The sequence below is a fragment of the Cyprinodon tularosa genome, unplaced genomic scaffold (assembly GCF_016077235.1).
Source record: "Cyprinodon tularosa strain WSP-4 unplaced genomic scaffold, ASM1607723v1 ctg263, whole genome shotgun sequence".
Classification (NCBI taxonomy): Eukaryota; Metazoa; Chordata; class Actinopteri; order Cyprinodontiformes; family Cyprinodontidae; genus Cyprinodon; species Cyprinodon tularosa.
In genome coordinates, this window is record NW_024038967.1 from 1,123,609 (window position 1) to 1,140,083 (window position 16,475).

The 16,475-nt window shown below is 38.4% G+C and overlaps 1 protein-coding gene across 2 annotated transcripts in view; it reads right to left on the minus strand.

The window, feature by feature from the left end:
- zmp:0000001168 (signal-induced proliferation-associated protein 1) overlaps positions 1 to 9,758 on the minus strand; it is a 65,144-nt gene extending 55,386 nt beyond the window's left edge. For both annotated transcript variants that reach the window (XM_038289130.1, XM_038289134.1), the window contains exon 1: positions 9,461 to 9,758. The gene's annotated coding sequence lies outside the window, so the exon portion shown is untranslated. The remainder of the gene's footprint in view (positions 1 to 9,460) is intronic.
- Positions 9,759 to 16,475: the final 6,717 nt, after the last annotated feature.

Genomic DNA, 16,475 nt, shown 5'->3' on the forward strand with positions numbered 1-16,475 from the left:
TCTTTAACTGGAACTAACTTATCGGTATTGTGTTCATAAAAATGACTAAGAATGGGGAAGTGAGACAAAACTCTACACCCAACACTAGACCCCACAGCAGTCCCTCCTTCCCCCCTCTATGTTACCGAGATGACATCTATGCTCTTAATTTCCTGAGTGTGGTCACCGCTTGGTCCGAGAAAAGGTGTACTGACTGAAACTGCTTTCACTTCTTGATTAGAGGCGCCTTTTTTTACGTGCAAATTAAAAAGTCGAGGGAGCAAGTTCCTCCTCCACGGCTGTGACAGAACAAAAGGGGCTCTTCAGCGTGAAACAAACGCAGTGATGATCTTTCATATTTTGCACATGGCTCCCAGAATAGAAGGCTCTGTCGGGCTATTTTTAAACTGCTATTAGAACAGGATGCCTTCTGCTTTTTTTTTATCTTCATCAACCACGTTATCATGACGGAGTGACGTGAAGCTTTGATGAATGCTTGGTCCTGGGTTGCTTTCAGTCACTCTAGATGCCCTACAGTGCACTCCTTCGGTAATAGCAGTGAGAACAATGAGAGAGAGCCACTGCACTGCAAAAATGATTTAACGAGTGCGTGTCATCACTGAGCCGGGCGTTAGGATTACAGACCACATGCACATATTCCTGAAACGCAAAGGGCCACATTAAGTCCGGGATTTATGATCAGCAGCAGACTCTTACATGAATTAGTCTCATGAGGACACATTAATTTAGGTCTGTCCATCTGTTCTGAACAGTTGCAAAAAGTTTTCCATTGTTTCATTTCAGTTTTTTTGTCCCATCACAGACCACAGCAGGAAGCACGTAAGCTAAGTGCTCTGCTTAGATCAGAATAACGCAAAGCTTTGAGTTCTACATGCATAGAGCTACCTGAATAAATAGATTTCTGTGAAACCACCACTATATTGAGACACAGTGGTGGGTGCATCATGCTGTGGAGATGTTCTGTTTTTCAGCTGGGTCAGGGAGGCATGTGTGAATGCCATAAATGTTTTTATCTATATGTTTTTTAAATTTAACATGGTTACTTCTAATGAGATCAAGAATTTATTTTATCAGAGCGACCTAGCAAAAAGGGTTGGGAACATAAAAGCATAATACGTCAAAATAAAAGATGAAGGGATTCAGATTTCTGTATTATGTTAATTTAGCTTTACTGTCATGCACTACTTTGTGTCAGTGTTTTAAAATCCTGATAAAATACATTAAAGTTTGTTGTGACTCAAAAAATTATTTAAAAAAATCAAGGGCTATGAACACTTCTGTGTCTCTTTTTATTCTTTTAAGGAAAGTCATAAACTATAATTTATTCACGCACAATAGGCCACTTTTTATTTTTAATTCTGATTTCAGGCTAAAATTGTTGATGTTGATTCTTTTTATACCATTGTGTGAGGTAGAAAAGCCTAACAAAGTTTTCTCATGGAGTGAATGAGTGATCTACGAGGGGCATTTTCATTAGGGCTGCAACTAACAATTAGTTTGCTAATAGATTAATCTGTCGATTATTTTTATGATTAATCAATTTATAATTGGATAGCAAAACGTTCCTTAAAGACAAAAAAAATAAAAAAAAATAATTAAACCCCTTTTCTACTTGTGGAGTTCTTGATAGAGCTTAAATAATAGAAGAAAATATTTTTTTTCATCTTAACGGCCAAATATTTATATTTTTTTTTACAATTTTGGTATAATTACTGATCTAAGTGAGTCGCTCTGTCAGCTTAAGACATGTTTTAGAGTCTCTATACTCCAGTTAACGATTAATCTATTACTAGATTAGTTTACAATGTTTTCAATAATCGAATAATCACGATTAATTGTTTCAGCTGTAAATTTCACAGAAAGAAACCTCGAGATGATTCTTTCCAAAAACAGTTATTGTGTAGGCAGCAATAAAGACCTCAACAAATAACAACAAGGCTGCTGAGTACATATTCATCCCTTTGATTTCTTCATAACTCCACCTGATGCTGTGAATGATCCCTCCTTTACTTTGCCAAATACTACTTAGGAGGAAAAACATTGAATAACTAAATAAGCAGCAATAGGCCTGTCAAAGCTCCCTCCTCGCTGTGAGACCCCATAGAGAGCCTGGCAGGGCGTAGCCATGCAAAAAAAGCTCCAAAAAAACACGGATGACATAATGCTGACTCAGCCTGGAGGAGAATCTGCCTAGTAACATCTCGGTAAATAAGTCCTACATGGATGTGCAAAGGAAATTAAAAGCAGGCCGTCAGTAACACTTCAGAGGTCAGAGGTCAGAGGCAAGCCGTTTTTCTGGCACCCATATAACCTCTGAAGATACAAGGAAGAAGTTATTTAAGATGCTTTAAGTACTGAGCATCTTGATGCAACAATCATTGATAATCACTTATAAATATGAATCTATTCTAGCTGAAATTAACGATATTTACAGATGCGAAACAAGGCTCTACATTACTCTATATTTCACTATAACTAAAAATTAAGTTTCCCACAAAAAAAATGACAATCCTTATGCTCTTAAAGGGATGCAAGGGTTGAGTCAGAAAGGTCAATCAAAGAGCCTCCTGCTGTAAAGTGAGCCTAAATCAGTACCTCTCACGTTTCACAGCTTGCATTCGCTGTTTAGATTTTATGTAGAGGAAAAAGTCTTCAGTCCCACATTTCTAAAGGATGTTGTTTCGGAATACAAACTGATCATTCAGGTAAGACTTTGCAAACTGATGAGATGCAATGCTGCAGTATTCATTTCACATAGAACAGGCTTTCTATTGGAAAATCCTTGTAAGCAAACCGTGGTTGTTCCCTTTTCTCTCCTAAACATCCCTCCTAATAATGGAAATACAAGAACATCCTTTTGATGCCTGCGTAATGCTGCTATTTGTCTTGATTGTCCTTTAATCTTTTTACTCCAATAGTTCTAAACTAAATTTACCCCAAGATAAGGAAATTTAAAGTCACATAATTGAACTGATCTTAACAAACTAGCCTTCACCACACTCAAGATATCAGAACCACAGTTTTTAAACAACAGAAGACGTTGACAACACTTTGAATGTCTATTCAGTGTAATTAATTTAAATCTAAAGGGCCAATAGCTTTTTTTTTCATGTGGTCACTTTAATTAAACCAAAAAAAGGTTTAAAAGACAACATGCAATCCTGGCCTTCCTACTGTACTGACATTAATCCTGGAAGGTGGTTAACATTAGCCTGCCTTGCTATCACTCCTATCTCTGTTCTACTAACCAGGGACTCACCTGCTACTATTTGTGTAACTTTTTACCTATTATGTAAGAGACCTGGTAAATTAACTATAGCTAACTGCTAATGTCGCTACATCCACATGATGCTCATAAACATCAGTTAAAGTCATGCTCTTAGGAAATAAAAAAGGTTTGAAAATGTGTTTTCAAATGTGAAAATTAGTTTTCTCCTAAAAGTGATTAAATGTCAATTTAAAGATAACTTCAGAGGGACTGTATGTATAAAATACCGTTATGACTAAAATTTAACATTTAGCTTTAGGTCTACAGAATATGACACAGGGCTATTGGGTTATTTGTGATTTCTCTGAGCTCTACATCATGTCTGTGGTGAATATGGTGGGAGAAAAGGTTGCTCATATAACTAATGAGTCTTTTATTTTCTTAGACCAAAATAATTAACTTTATATTCTTTAAAAATGGACCTTACTAACCATTTTTTGATGAGCAGCAACATTTATTTCTGGAGGTTAGACGCCGCCTGATAAACTAAACCACAAAAATAAAGTTTCACATAACCAAGGTGGTACATAAAAGAAGCCACAATAAATTTTCATACCGTTGCTCTATTTTTGTCTCTATCAAAGATTACAAGACGGGGAGAAAAAACAAGCTAGTCTCTCCTCTCTATTTTATCCACAAGCAATTCTTTTCTTTTTTACACCAATTACAAATCAAAATGGTTATTTGGATTCCTAATCCAAAAAAAAATCTCACCTATCGTCTCCCCAAACACAAAATGCTTTAACTCTCAAAGCATAGTTAGTTTAGCTGATTAGTATACAGAAAATAATGAAAACCAATTTATACTAATTGTCATCCTTCAATAAGGGGAGTACATTTCCATTAGTCTGACTTTCAAAACCTCTCTCTACGGGAGATCTACAAGTAGAGTTTGGATTGTTAAAACTAAAGGAACAAAAAGTGAATTATAGACTACATATAAATCAGTTATTTTGTCATTAACTATATCACATACCTTCGAAAATAAATCTAAAAAAATTGTCAGGACACATTAGAGCCTGGATCTGTTTGGTGACGGCACTGATCTCTGGATTCACTGGATTGCTGATAGGCCACGGGTAGCACGGGATTAAAGTGAAGCCACCGACCGCCATATTGGTACTCCCTAGTTAGACCGGTGGCAATGTAAACAATATGCGCGCTACACCATCGAACAACGATGATCATCAATTTGACACACACTTGCTGTCTCCATAGCAAAACAGATTACTTTAACTTATGATTTAAAAAAAAAAGGGTGCATCACATTGCATAGTCATTATTAAGTCTCTAAATGATGTAATATAACATATTATTCAAATCCATCACAATAAAATTACAAGCACATGTCTGTTAATGCTGTAGTATTTTTATATTTATATATATATGTATATATATATATATATATATATATATATATATATATATATATATATATATATATATATATATATATATACATACATATATATATATATATATATATATATATATATACAGCAGCGTCGTCCACTTAAGAATTATTATATCTATATTACACAGTGAATTACCTTATATTTCTTTCTATATTCTAACGATAGGCAATATCTTCGAGTCAGTGCGAGGTAGCCAGATTAATTTTACGCCACATACAGTACTATCCAGCATGGTGGACGGTGGCTTCACTTTTTCGGGCTATCAGCAATCCAGTGAATAAATAGAGATCAGTGGGTGGCGGTAACAGAGTGCCTGGCAAAAGTATTTATCCAAATAAACTTTTTCAAATTGGTTACAAACCAACATTATTTATAGTGTTGAGGAATTAATGTAATAGAGGAACATAAACGTAGAAGGAAAAATTTTTAAAAAAATCAAATTTTTCAGAAAATTTACAGTGGAAAAAATAATAAAACTGAAAGGTGTGCCCTGCATAAGCCTCTACTTTATAGAGTTATCTTTCTCTGATGAATATAAAGAAAACCAAAGACTTGTTAATCGATTTTAGGAAAAACTGCTGCTAACATTCTTTTATTACTGTTTTATTAATTCCAATTTGTCTTTCCATCTTTCTGTCTATTGTCTTGGCTTGGAAACGCTTCTGCAAAAAATAAATATATGGCCTCAATCTACACCAATCAGTTACAGAGACTGAGCTCAAGCATCATGCAGGACCCAAGGGACAAAGAATTAGTTTTATCCCCACAACAATTGTGATATTCTCACCGCCACCAGGGGATGTTTTTATTTTTTATGCCAGAATTTAAGTCAGAATTTTGCATACAGGTCACACGTGTAATAAATACTCATACTATAGGAACAGTTTTATTTAAAATGGACAAAAACTACCTCTCAATGCACATTTTTAACAGATTCAATACAATGAGGCCCTTAATATATCACAGGCATGACAGCATTCAACCTTTCTGCGCTGGTGGCTTTTTTCCTATACACATTTAGCCTCTCTCCTCGCATGCAGACCTGTTTCTTGGTGCTTGTGCCTGTCACTACCTGAACCGTCCTGGAAGCAAGATCCGTCCTGCGCATGCGCGAACAGATATCCGGGTGTCCATTAATAATGTAATTATGGTACTAAAATTACTTATTTCTATCCTTAACTCACTAAAAAACGCTAATACACGTCTTTAAAAAAATGTTTTATGACTTTTCTGAGACAACTTTGATGCTTTTTACATTTTCTTCGTTAATTTGCTTCTCTGACATCATCATCCGACATGCTCAGAGCAGCAAAATATGATTAAACCATGTTTATCTGCATTTTAGTTGTTTCTTTGTGCAGATCAGGTAGAGACGACTGATAAAACAGAAAGGATTTTAAGGCATTTATTTTCTCAGGAAACACATTATTTACCTTTAACACATTATGGTTTAGTACGCTTACTATTCTTGGGGAGGGAAAAACGTCACTTAGGTCTTGTTAACAAAATTAAATCAAAGGCAACCCGGATGTATATCTGGATGTGCATAAGCAAATGAGCTGACGATGCATGCGCAGGACGGATCGTGCTTCGGGGACGGATCGGGTGGAGACAGTGCAAATTTTCGTCACTTTGAGGGTGTAACCAACCAAAGAAAGTAAACTGGCTCTGATTTGCTACTGTTCAGGAAATCCCATTTCTTGAGGCAGTAAAGTTTTCTTCTTTTATTGCGCTAGCAACTGTCAGTTAGCTCCCGGGAATAGTCTGGAATTTTTCGGCTTTCGATTTAAACATAAGCATTTTGAATTTTATCTTTGCTTTCATGCTAACCTTATGGTATATAGTGCGTAATCTAAAGAAAGAAATAACTAAACAAAAAAAGATAAACATGGTTTAATCATATTTTGCCGGACTATTCTGAGCATGTCCGATGATGACGTCAGACAAGCGTTAAAAGAGCATCAAATTGTCTCAGAAAAGTCATAATAAATGTTTTAAAGATTTGTATTAGCATTGCTTAGTGATTTAAGGATAGAAATAAATACTTTTAGTACCATAACTACATTATTTATGGCGACCTGGATGAATATCTGCTTGCTCATATGGTACGGACCGTGCTTTCGGTACGGATTGGGTAGTGACAGTAGCGTTAGCAAAGCATGTTCAGGATAATTGCAGGATAATTGCAGTTCTCTTGGAGTTAAAAATGTGTTAAATGAAATCATCATTGAATGACTTAGTTTGTCATCCATGAATGTGTTCTGACAGCAGTAGCCATATGCTCTGAAATTATTGTTAAAGTTAGAACTTCGTGTAAGCTAAGCTAACGTTAGCTAGCTCAATACAGACATTTACATTAAGCCTACAATTAATTTGAAACTGTAATTGTGTGTATAAAGTTATCATTTAGGTACAAAGATAGATATTGGATATGAAGTCAGAATTAAATTTTAAAGAGAACAGTGATTAGCCTGAAGATGCTTTGCTAATGTAACTAGCCAAAACCAGAAAGGAAACAATAATGTACCGAAACAAGTTAACACGGGCGCACAGAAAAAAGTCCACATACGACTAGGAGGGAATCTACAGGTGAATAAAAAACAAGTTAATACATCACAAACATGAACTTGTGCTTGATGTATTTTGGCTTCATGGTGGTAAATATGAACGTACAATATGTTCAAAGTACGCTTGAACAGTAGGCCTAGTTTATCTGTGTGTGTTTCAAATAAAATTGCTTGTATGAGTATTTATTAATGGAGCACCTTTGGTAGGACTCTGATGTCATAGTTTATAATTTTATTATTATTCTTTACTATCTGTTTTGGTAAATACTCTTTATGTATTATGCAAGCTGATTCACCTTAGGGTACAAATAGAGGCACCTTGACCCTGCAGTTAAAACATCTTCCAGATGTTTACAAGGCTTCCAGGCTAGTAGGAAACCCCAAACTTGACTTTATATGGCTTTCTAATTTTAACTCTTTAATAGGGGAATGTCTGTTAACCAATTTTTCAACATAAGCTGGAGACCGCTGCAGTTCCTCCAGAGTCAGCACGGGTCCAAAACCTTGTCTGTCACATAAATTCCCAGTAAAAAAAACAACAAAACACTGAGGTTTGTGGTTATAGTGGAATGAAATTCAGGGGTAAGAACATATTTGAAAGGAAGTCTGGTTTCACCATTTCTAAATTTGATGCTAAGTGGAAGGCAGTAATAAAAACGTCAGCAGCAAATTTAAAGGTCAGGCTTTGTTCTGTGAGCACCATCGAGCTGAAATGCTTATTTCACCCTGATGAACGCGGCAGTTAAAATTAACACCAGTAAAAACATCCTGCTATCTGTACTGAAACAACTGAAATCTAAGTAAGTGGATTTTTCTTGACATAGGTGTATTTAAGCAGGTAGTTAAGACGACTTGCCGATAAAATAGGATAAGAAAAAATATTTTATTTCAAATGCATCATAACAGGCTGCTCAGTGGGGCAGTGGGTAGCCGGTTCAATTCTGCATGGAGGTTGCATGTTCTCCCTGAGCATCTGTGGGTTTTCTCTGGGTACTCTGGCTTCCTCCCTTAGTCCAAAAACATGACTGTTAGGTTAATTGGCTTCTCTAAATTTTCCTTAGGTGTGAGTGTGTGCGTGAATAGTTGTTTGTCTCTGTGCTGGCGACCTGTCCAGGGTGTACCCCGCCTCTCGCCCATAGACTGGAGATAGGCACCAGCACCCCTTGCTACCCCAGCAGGGATTAAGCGTGTCCGAATATGGATGGATGGATGCATAATATCTGATTATCTTACTCCAGGTTCAAAAATACTAATACCTTTGGCAAATCTTTCCTTTCAACTCAAATTAAAGGCTAATACACTCATTTTAAGAAATTTGTACTTATTTTTAGAGCATTTCTTACAATGCGGTCCAGTTCCATCTGCATTTAATCCCTCAGTGTGTTGACACCAACCACAGCCAATACCAGGCTGGACCAGGAGTCATGATGCTCGATGTAAATTAAATGGCCCGTCCTTTGAGTGCACAGGCTTACATAAGCGGCTGCTGCTCCTCTTTCTTCTTTTCTCCCAGCCTCTGTGAGGACCCATGTTTAAATCAGTGAAGGATGAAGATCCTGGCTCCTGCATCCCTCATTTTCTATGCCACCTTGAAAAACACCCTGGTCCAGGTTTTAGCATCTCTTTCCCATCTTTGTCAGTGGCTGATCATCCGGTTTAGCATGCTGAGGTCTGATGATGTGAGAATATGATTCATATGCTCTTTCTTTGTTATTTCTGCATCTTTCATTCTCAACCCCCCCACATCCCCTCCACCTTGTCCCTCATCTCTTCAGTCCTGCAGCCCTTCTTAGGGATGTCATAACACAGTTTTTAAGACAATCGGCTTGGAGGGCGCACAATGGAGGGAGACAGGATGGATGACAGTGTGTGTGTGTGTGTCTGCAGGGGGAGATGATGAAGGAGGAGGTGCAGGGGGGGAGAAGAAGAGGAGAGGAGGGCAGGCCTGGGATGAAATGCGACAAAGGTTGTGAGCTGCTTTAAAATGCCCGATTGTGAATTTTGGGTCTGATTTGTCTGTAATTTATTAAAACATGTTTTTTAAAGGTGATGGCAGAAACACAAAGGACATGAGGCAGAGGGGTTTGGGTGGGGGCATATGCCCTACATTGTCTCTGGATGGATGAGGAGCCTGTAAGATCACATGCGTGCCGATACAGAGGAACCGTGGTGCACAGAGCAATCATCGGACACAGAAACACAGAGCTTACCTCCACGTTTCAGTCCAGCTCGACCCTGCCTGCTTTCATCCTGTTCCTCTCTGTCGGCTCCCTCCGCTTCTCTCCCCATGACAGCATTTTTCTGCTATCTGTCTCCACGGTGAGAGAGAGTCTGTCCTGCCGACGCTGCTTCCTTCCCTCTGGCTCTGTTCGCTTCCTCTTAACCGAAAAGAGAAACAGAGAAGAAAAAACACGATATGAAGCTCAGTCTCTGCGCCTATAGGCGAACTCCCCGGTGCTGTTTGCTGAAGTCAAGAAGAGGCAGGTTGATTTGTGCCTCCCTCCCTCCCTCCGTCTCTACTCCCCCCATGAATCTCTTCCATTCACATCGCAGTAAACCCTCCCCTCTCTTGCTCCCTCCCTGTTTCTCCCTCCTCCTCCCTGTCTCCTTGTCAGAGAGGTTAAGACAGAGACGGACAGACCCAGGGGCGGAGCCAGATGGGGGGCCAGGGGTGGCCATGGCCAAGGCTGATTTATACTTCGAAACTTGGGCGAGAAACTTGGACGAGAACGCGGTGTTAGCAAGAACACAGGAAAGTCTGGACTTGGCGAGAACACGAGCATGCAGCATTAATATGGGTCAATGTTACTTCTTCAATAACTCAATATATATGTGCAGTGCAATATATATGTATATATATATATACTTTTACCCTGTATATAGCTAGCTCTTACTCATAGAAAACATATTTTTTGTGCAGGAATAAGGTCTTGGCTCTGTTACACTGGTAGCCAAGTAGGCCTAATCGACATTTCGTTGTCAAGATTCCCTTTTTTTTTTGTGCAATGACAATAAAGGAAGTCTAAATCTAATTGGAACAGAAGCGTACTTGTGACATCGCCACAGGCTCAGCTCGTCTAGAGCTGCATTTCACTAGCCTGGTTGCCATTCCGAACTTAGTCCCGCCCACAACGTTTGAGGTCGGGAAGTTCGGTCTGGCATTGCTCAACAGTAGCGCGAGTATGCTAGCACAATATCTGGCGGGCCAATCAAATTGTCAGGGCGGGCTTTATACGATGATGGACAGATGATCAACAGTAACGTAATCAACCACGTGACCAAAGCGCGCTTGAGTGACAACAACAATGGCTGCCGCTGGAGAGTTGGGGTGAGTAGATTCTGCTATTAGGTCTGTTCTAGAAGATATCAACAGCAAATTAATTTTAAAAGAGGAACAGAGAAACGCGATCAAGGCTCATCTTCTTATTCTAGGCGTGCAACTGCACGCTAAGATTTTTGTTGACAACATCTATGCATCGCTTAACATACGTCACGCACTCCGTTGCTCTTATTGGTTGTAGATCTATCCAATTGAGTGCAGAGGCATTTTTTTCCTGGTTCGTTCAAAACACGCCCCATAATCACAGCTCTATGGAGCAGTATCAGACTCATATTCTGACTAGAATTGAGTAGGACTACGTCAGGCTAGCATTTCACCTCATGTTATTAATAGTCTCTATGTAATAATAAATTGTGACTTTTTTTCATCTAATGGGGGAATAATAGGGCTGCTCATTGGCGCAGTGGGTAGCGCTGCTGCTGTAACAGCTGTAATTGTGTACTGTCCCTTTAAGATAGTGTGGTATTGCTACGCACCACTGCTTCTCTGTAGAGAGCAGGAAAGCTAATGCAGAGAGATACACGTACTCAGACGGACGTATTATTTTCATCTTATTCTTCTTTGTAATGTTAGGAGTTGCCTGGACTCTGCTCATTTGTCATGTGTGATAATATAGCAGTCGTTCAACCGGGCCTTGTATGGTTGGTGAAGAGCGGGTTCTATTAAAGTACGACACTGAGGAACTCCCAGTACCAGTGTGGCCGTGAGTTTTTGACCGCCCTCTCCTGCCTTAAACGCAACCCTAAGCGTTACACTGCCTTGTAGCAAGAAGGTTCTGGGTTCGATTCCCGGGGTCTTTCTGCATGGAGGTTGCATGTTCTCCCTGAGCATCTGTGGGTTCTCTCCGGGTACTCCGGCTTCCTCCCACAGTCCAAAAACATGATTGTTAGGTTAATTGGCTTCTCTAAAAGTCCCCTTAGGTGTGAGTGTATGCGTGAACGGTTGTTTGTCCTGTTTGTCTCTATGTTGCCCTGCAATGGACTGGCGACCTGTTCAGGATATACCCCGCCTCTCGCCCATTGACAGCTGGAGACCAGCACCCCTCACAACCCCACTTGGGATTAAGCGTGTATGAAAATGGATGGATGGATGGATGGATGGATGGATGGATGGATGGATGGATGGATGGATGTATGGATGGATGGATGGATGGATGGATGGATGAGGGAATTATAATGCAGACTGTCAGATAAACACAAATCAAATGAACATTTTGCCAAAAAAAAAAAAAAAAAATGCCATCAGAGCCAGCAGTCCTTCACACAAGGCTATGTCAAGAGAGGACCGCTGCAGACGGGCTGCGGTTAGCCCTGGCTGCCGTTACCCTCGTTGGTCCGCTGGTTACCGCGGTCCTCACAACTTCGGAAATCTATTTTTAATTACGCATTAAATCAGTAAATGGACCATGTAGTGACACTCTAAAGTAGGTTCTGGTGGAGGTTCTGGTGCCTATCCGCTTTTGAATCCCCCCCCCCTCAGTATACATTGGTTATTGCCTGGCCACCCTTATAAAAATGTTCTGGCTACGCCTCTGGTCAGACCATTGCAGAGGGGAGCTGACACAGACTTGCAAAATGGTCAATTTAAACATTTGCAGAAGCCTCTTAAAAAAACAAAACAAGAAGACGAAAAGCAGATGGAATGATGATGGAATCTGTTGAAATAGCTACTAATAAGTTATTTAGCATAAATCCAAGTCAGAACATTATTAGGGACACTTTACTGTTGGGATTTCTTTCCGTTAAGACATCCTTGCTGCAACATAAATCAGAGCTAGGTGATATAGAATGTACTTCCTCTGCAGGAACTTTTACAAACAAAAATTGGTATGAGAGTCCAGCAGATCAGCCGGATTTCATAAATATCACAGAGAGTAAAGCGACTTGTAAGGTTTCAAAAATGACAAACCAAAAAAAGTAAATTCTGAATGGTGTAAAGATGTTTCAATGACTTATTTCCCTTCTTATGGATCTATTCGGTTTCTTATTCAATTTTAATGAAATTATTCAGATATAAAACAAATCTTGGTTCCAAACAACCTGATTAAACAGGAACTGCAGTCAGATTCAGAATTTTATGTATTTGGCACATTTCTTGCAAACACATGATAATGTGACTTTGATTGTTCTAAAAGCTGCTCTCAATGGACAGACATTTTGAGTATGAATATCTAAAGTTTGGGGTAAAATCAATTGCAATTCCAATTACAATTAATTAGGGGTGTGACAAAAAATGTATTTGGCAATATATTGTGATTTTCAGCTGTCTGATGTTATATCGATCTTTCAGTTATAGATCTTAAAAAAAACATCCTTACCTACAAAAATGAGCAAAAATTGGCTACCTCTGGAGCCCTTTTGTTTTGCGGCACCATTTCTGTAGTTTAGGCAGTCACAGTGGAAGATGTGGACTGACTCAAACCCCAAAAAGCATGGATACCAAATAAATAAATGATCAATATCATCTGATTAACATTTACAGCACTTGCTTTATTATCTATACATTTAATATTGATAGCCAGATAAAATATTGAAACATATGGTGATATTGCAATATTATAAAAATGATATATATATTTTTTTACACCATCAGACCTGATTAGAAACACCTTAAAGGAGCATTGCACAAGTTAAGAGGTTAAGTATCGTCTCTCCCATACATGCTTGGCTCCATTAGTTACGGTAGTTTGTCTGAGGGATTTTGGCACTTCTATTGATGCATTAGTGAGAGTTAATGGGTGACTCTTTTTGATGGATGGATTACAAAACACCAGCAACAAGTGCACCTCAGACCGATAAATAGGAGTCTGATCAGCAACTTGGGAATTGTTTTTTTATGGACAAAGCTAAATCAGATCTGTCCTGGAAATGAAAAGTGACCGGCCATTGGTCCCATTTTCACTGAGGTAAGAGGCTGAGACAAAATCCTAAATAACTCTTACTTCAGGAGATGTTACGCCTATAAAAACATAAACCTGAGCAGTAGCAGCGACAGACTGCTGAGCTTTTTCTCATTGCCAAAAAGTCTTTCTTTTCTTCGCCTATGAAGTAGGCGAAGAAAATAAAAAAAATTGGAAAAAGCAACTCATATTTGATGTCCTGCAAACTATTATCAAGAATACATTTTTAAGGCTTTGGGATTTCAGCGAACCGCCGAATGATCCATAAAGAACCAGCAGGCATCATTTACCTCAGTTAAGGTCAGAGTTCACGATTCAAGCAAATGAAAAAGGAAAAATGTAGCCCATGAGAGTGCACTCGAAAAACAATCTAGAAATAGGTAAAGATTTCTTAAATTAAGTGTATTCACCCTTAATTTGAGTAGGTAGATGAAATAGTTCGTAGATGCAATGAGTATTTTTACTCTTAAAATAAGATAGTTAGATAATTGGCACTTGAAATAAGACAATTCAATTGTGTTTTCTTATTTTAAGTGTAAATTGTCTTGTTCCATTGGCAAACCTCCTCAATCCAAGAACAAATACACTTATTTTAAGAAAAAATGACTTTTTTCAAGCTTTTAACACTTTAAAACAAAACAAAAAACCACAACAATCCAACTTTAGCACCTCCAGGAGCTTACTGGTTAAATATCAGCAGTCAAAGACGATGGTGGTGGTGTGTTTTCATTACTAGGGAGATTAACAAAAATCTGAAACTGCATTTTCAACCAGTGAATCCAGATTTCCCTTCAATTAGTTTAAAGTTTTATCTTTGTTTAATTTGAAAACTGGCTTGACGATTTGAAAATAAGAAGTATGACCCCCAAAAGGAATCTGTAAATGGGAAAAGGTTTAACAACCCTTTTCTAAAATGAGTTGGATTCATTTTACAGAAAGGTCTGACAAGCAGCTTTAAAATCTCCTAATTGAACAAAAAAAAGATCCTTTCTGCTTGTGACAGATAAAGACACCAAAGCTCGAAAGGTCAAAGGTGAAAATGGGAGCGTGTGCATCTGAGTGACGATGTGTTTATTTATAAAGACCTTTGTGAACTCCCTAAACCTAAAGCTAGCGCGGATGGAGATCATCACAACATTGAACCTACTTAGGAGCAATGAGATTATAGGAGTTTAACCCAGTTTTTTTTTCCATCCTCATCACAGCAAACAGGACATCTAAAGAACCAACATACCTGCAAATTTGAGCAGAGCACTGACTGATGCTCAAGGAGAGAGGAGAGGATGAGTCACTCTGCTTAACCTCAGTGCAGTGTCCAGCACCATCCCCCTAATTACAGCGTAGAGGTTTGCCCCGGCTGTAACATATGGCTGCGTGTGTTACGAGGTCAGCAGCTCCAGCCTGAGGTTGGGGGGGGGCAGGGAGGCCTAATGTGTTGGTGGAGTGTGTCTTTAGGAGATAAGAAAATTAAAAACAGAGGCCAGAGATGATAGTTAAACCGTTTCTCACAAACAAGCGCACCTCTAAGTTAGTCCCCCTACTAATTATTAAGTGTTTAGTGTTTAATTAAGTGTTAAAACACTTAATTACCGGTAAGTGTTTTAACCTGAGATTTAAAATAAAAAACAATAAAAAGTTTTTGCAACCTGTAACAAATTTTTTTCCTGTATAAATTGTTATCTGACTCACCTCCTATTTAGGAAATTCAAACCAATATTACTCAGGTTCTGACTGGTTCACATATCTGATTTTAACCTAATCCACCTGATCACTTCCAGATAAACACACTAGAAAAAAATCTGCTTTCAAACTTCCAGGATCTGGACCTAAAAAATGAAATAAAAATCCTGTTTACAGGAAGTTTCCACAACAACATTCAATATTACAGTGACACCATGTGGACATAAGCTCCTCTAAATAAACAGGAGCACATGCTTGTTAAGAAGCATGTAAATGTCAATATCATTGCTCTATTAAAAAGAGAAGCTCATTATATCATTATACACGTATTTAAATCTAATAATTTTGATGGTTAAGGTTTACTGCTAATTAAAGCTATCTTCTCTTTTCCAGAAACTCAATTTATTGCGTAAAATCAGGTTTAAAATATGTCTGCCGGTTTAAAAGTACCAAATGATTTACATTTTATGTAACTTATACTTGGCTGGGGCTTGTTCTTAATTAGGATTTTTTCCGTGTTGCTTTAAAGTCCTTCTGGAAAAAAAGGAAATAAGCACCTTTGTAAATTAAAAATGGAAGTGCTCTAAGATGCTCTGATTCCAAACACTGACTTAAGATCTAGTGAAACACAGCAGACCAGATGCAGCTGAGCCCTCAAATAGAATCTCACATCATTCACATCATTAAGCTCCTCCTCCGCTCTCTGGGAAACTGTTTTTTTTAAATAATTGAATTTTATTCATATCACATTGGAGAAATTCACTCTTTGCATTGAACTTATCCTCTTGGGGAGCAGTGTGGGGTCGAAGCGTGCAGGCTGTGGGGATTGAACTGGGTACCTTGCACCCTTCTCAGAGCATAAGCAAACTGATCTAACCCTAAGGCCAACACTCCCCTCCCATTGATTTTTTTCCAGATCAATATTTAATATAATAGTTATAACCTGGATACACACTGGTTGTGACTCGCAGTCTATGCATGCAGATCTAACCCAAACTTGCTTTACAATCCTCTCAAGGTAACAGTTAAGCCTGTTGCTTATGCATTTTTTCCTTCCACTAAACATTCCATCAATTCCTGTGAATGCAGCACTCTGAGGACACCAGCTTTGTCAGCCATAACCGCCTGACGACTATCAAATCTGCATTCTTCTCCTCCTGAGTAAGCCAAAACAATATTTCTATGTTTATTTTATTGGTCTTGTGGTAAATGTCAAAATTTCCAAGAAGAAATTTTTTTCTTTTTATGATGTAAACCAGGGCTGCCAACTTTTAATCAAACATTGGGGTGAGAGTTTGAAATAGTT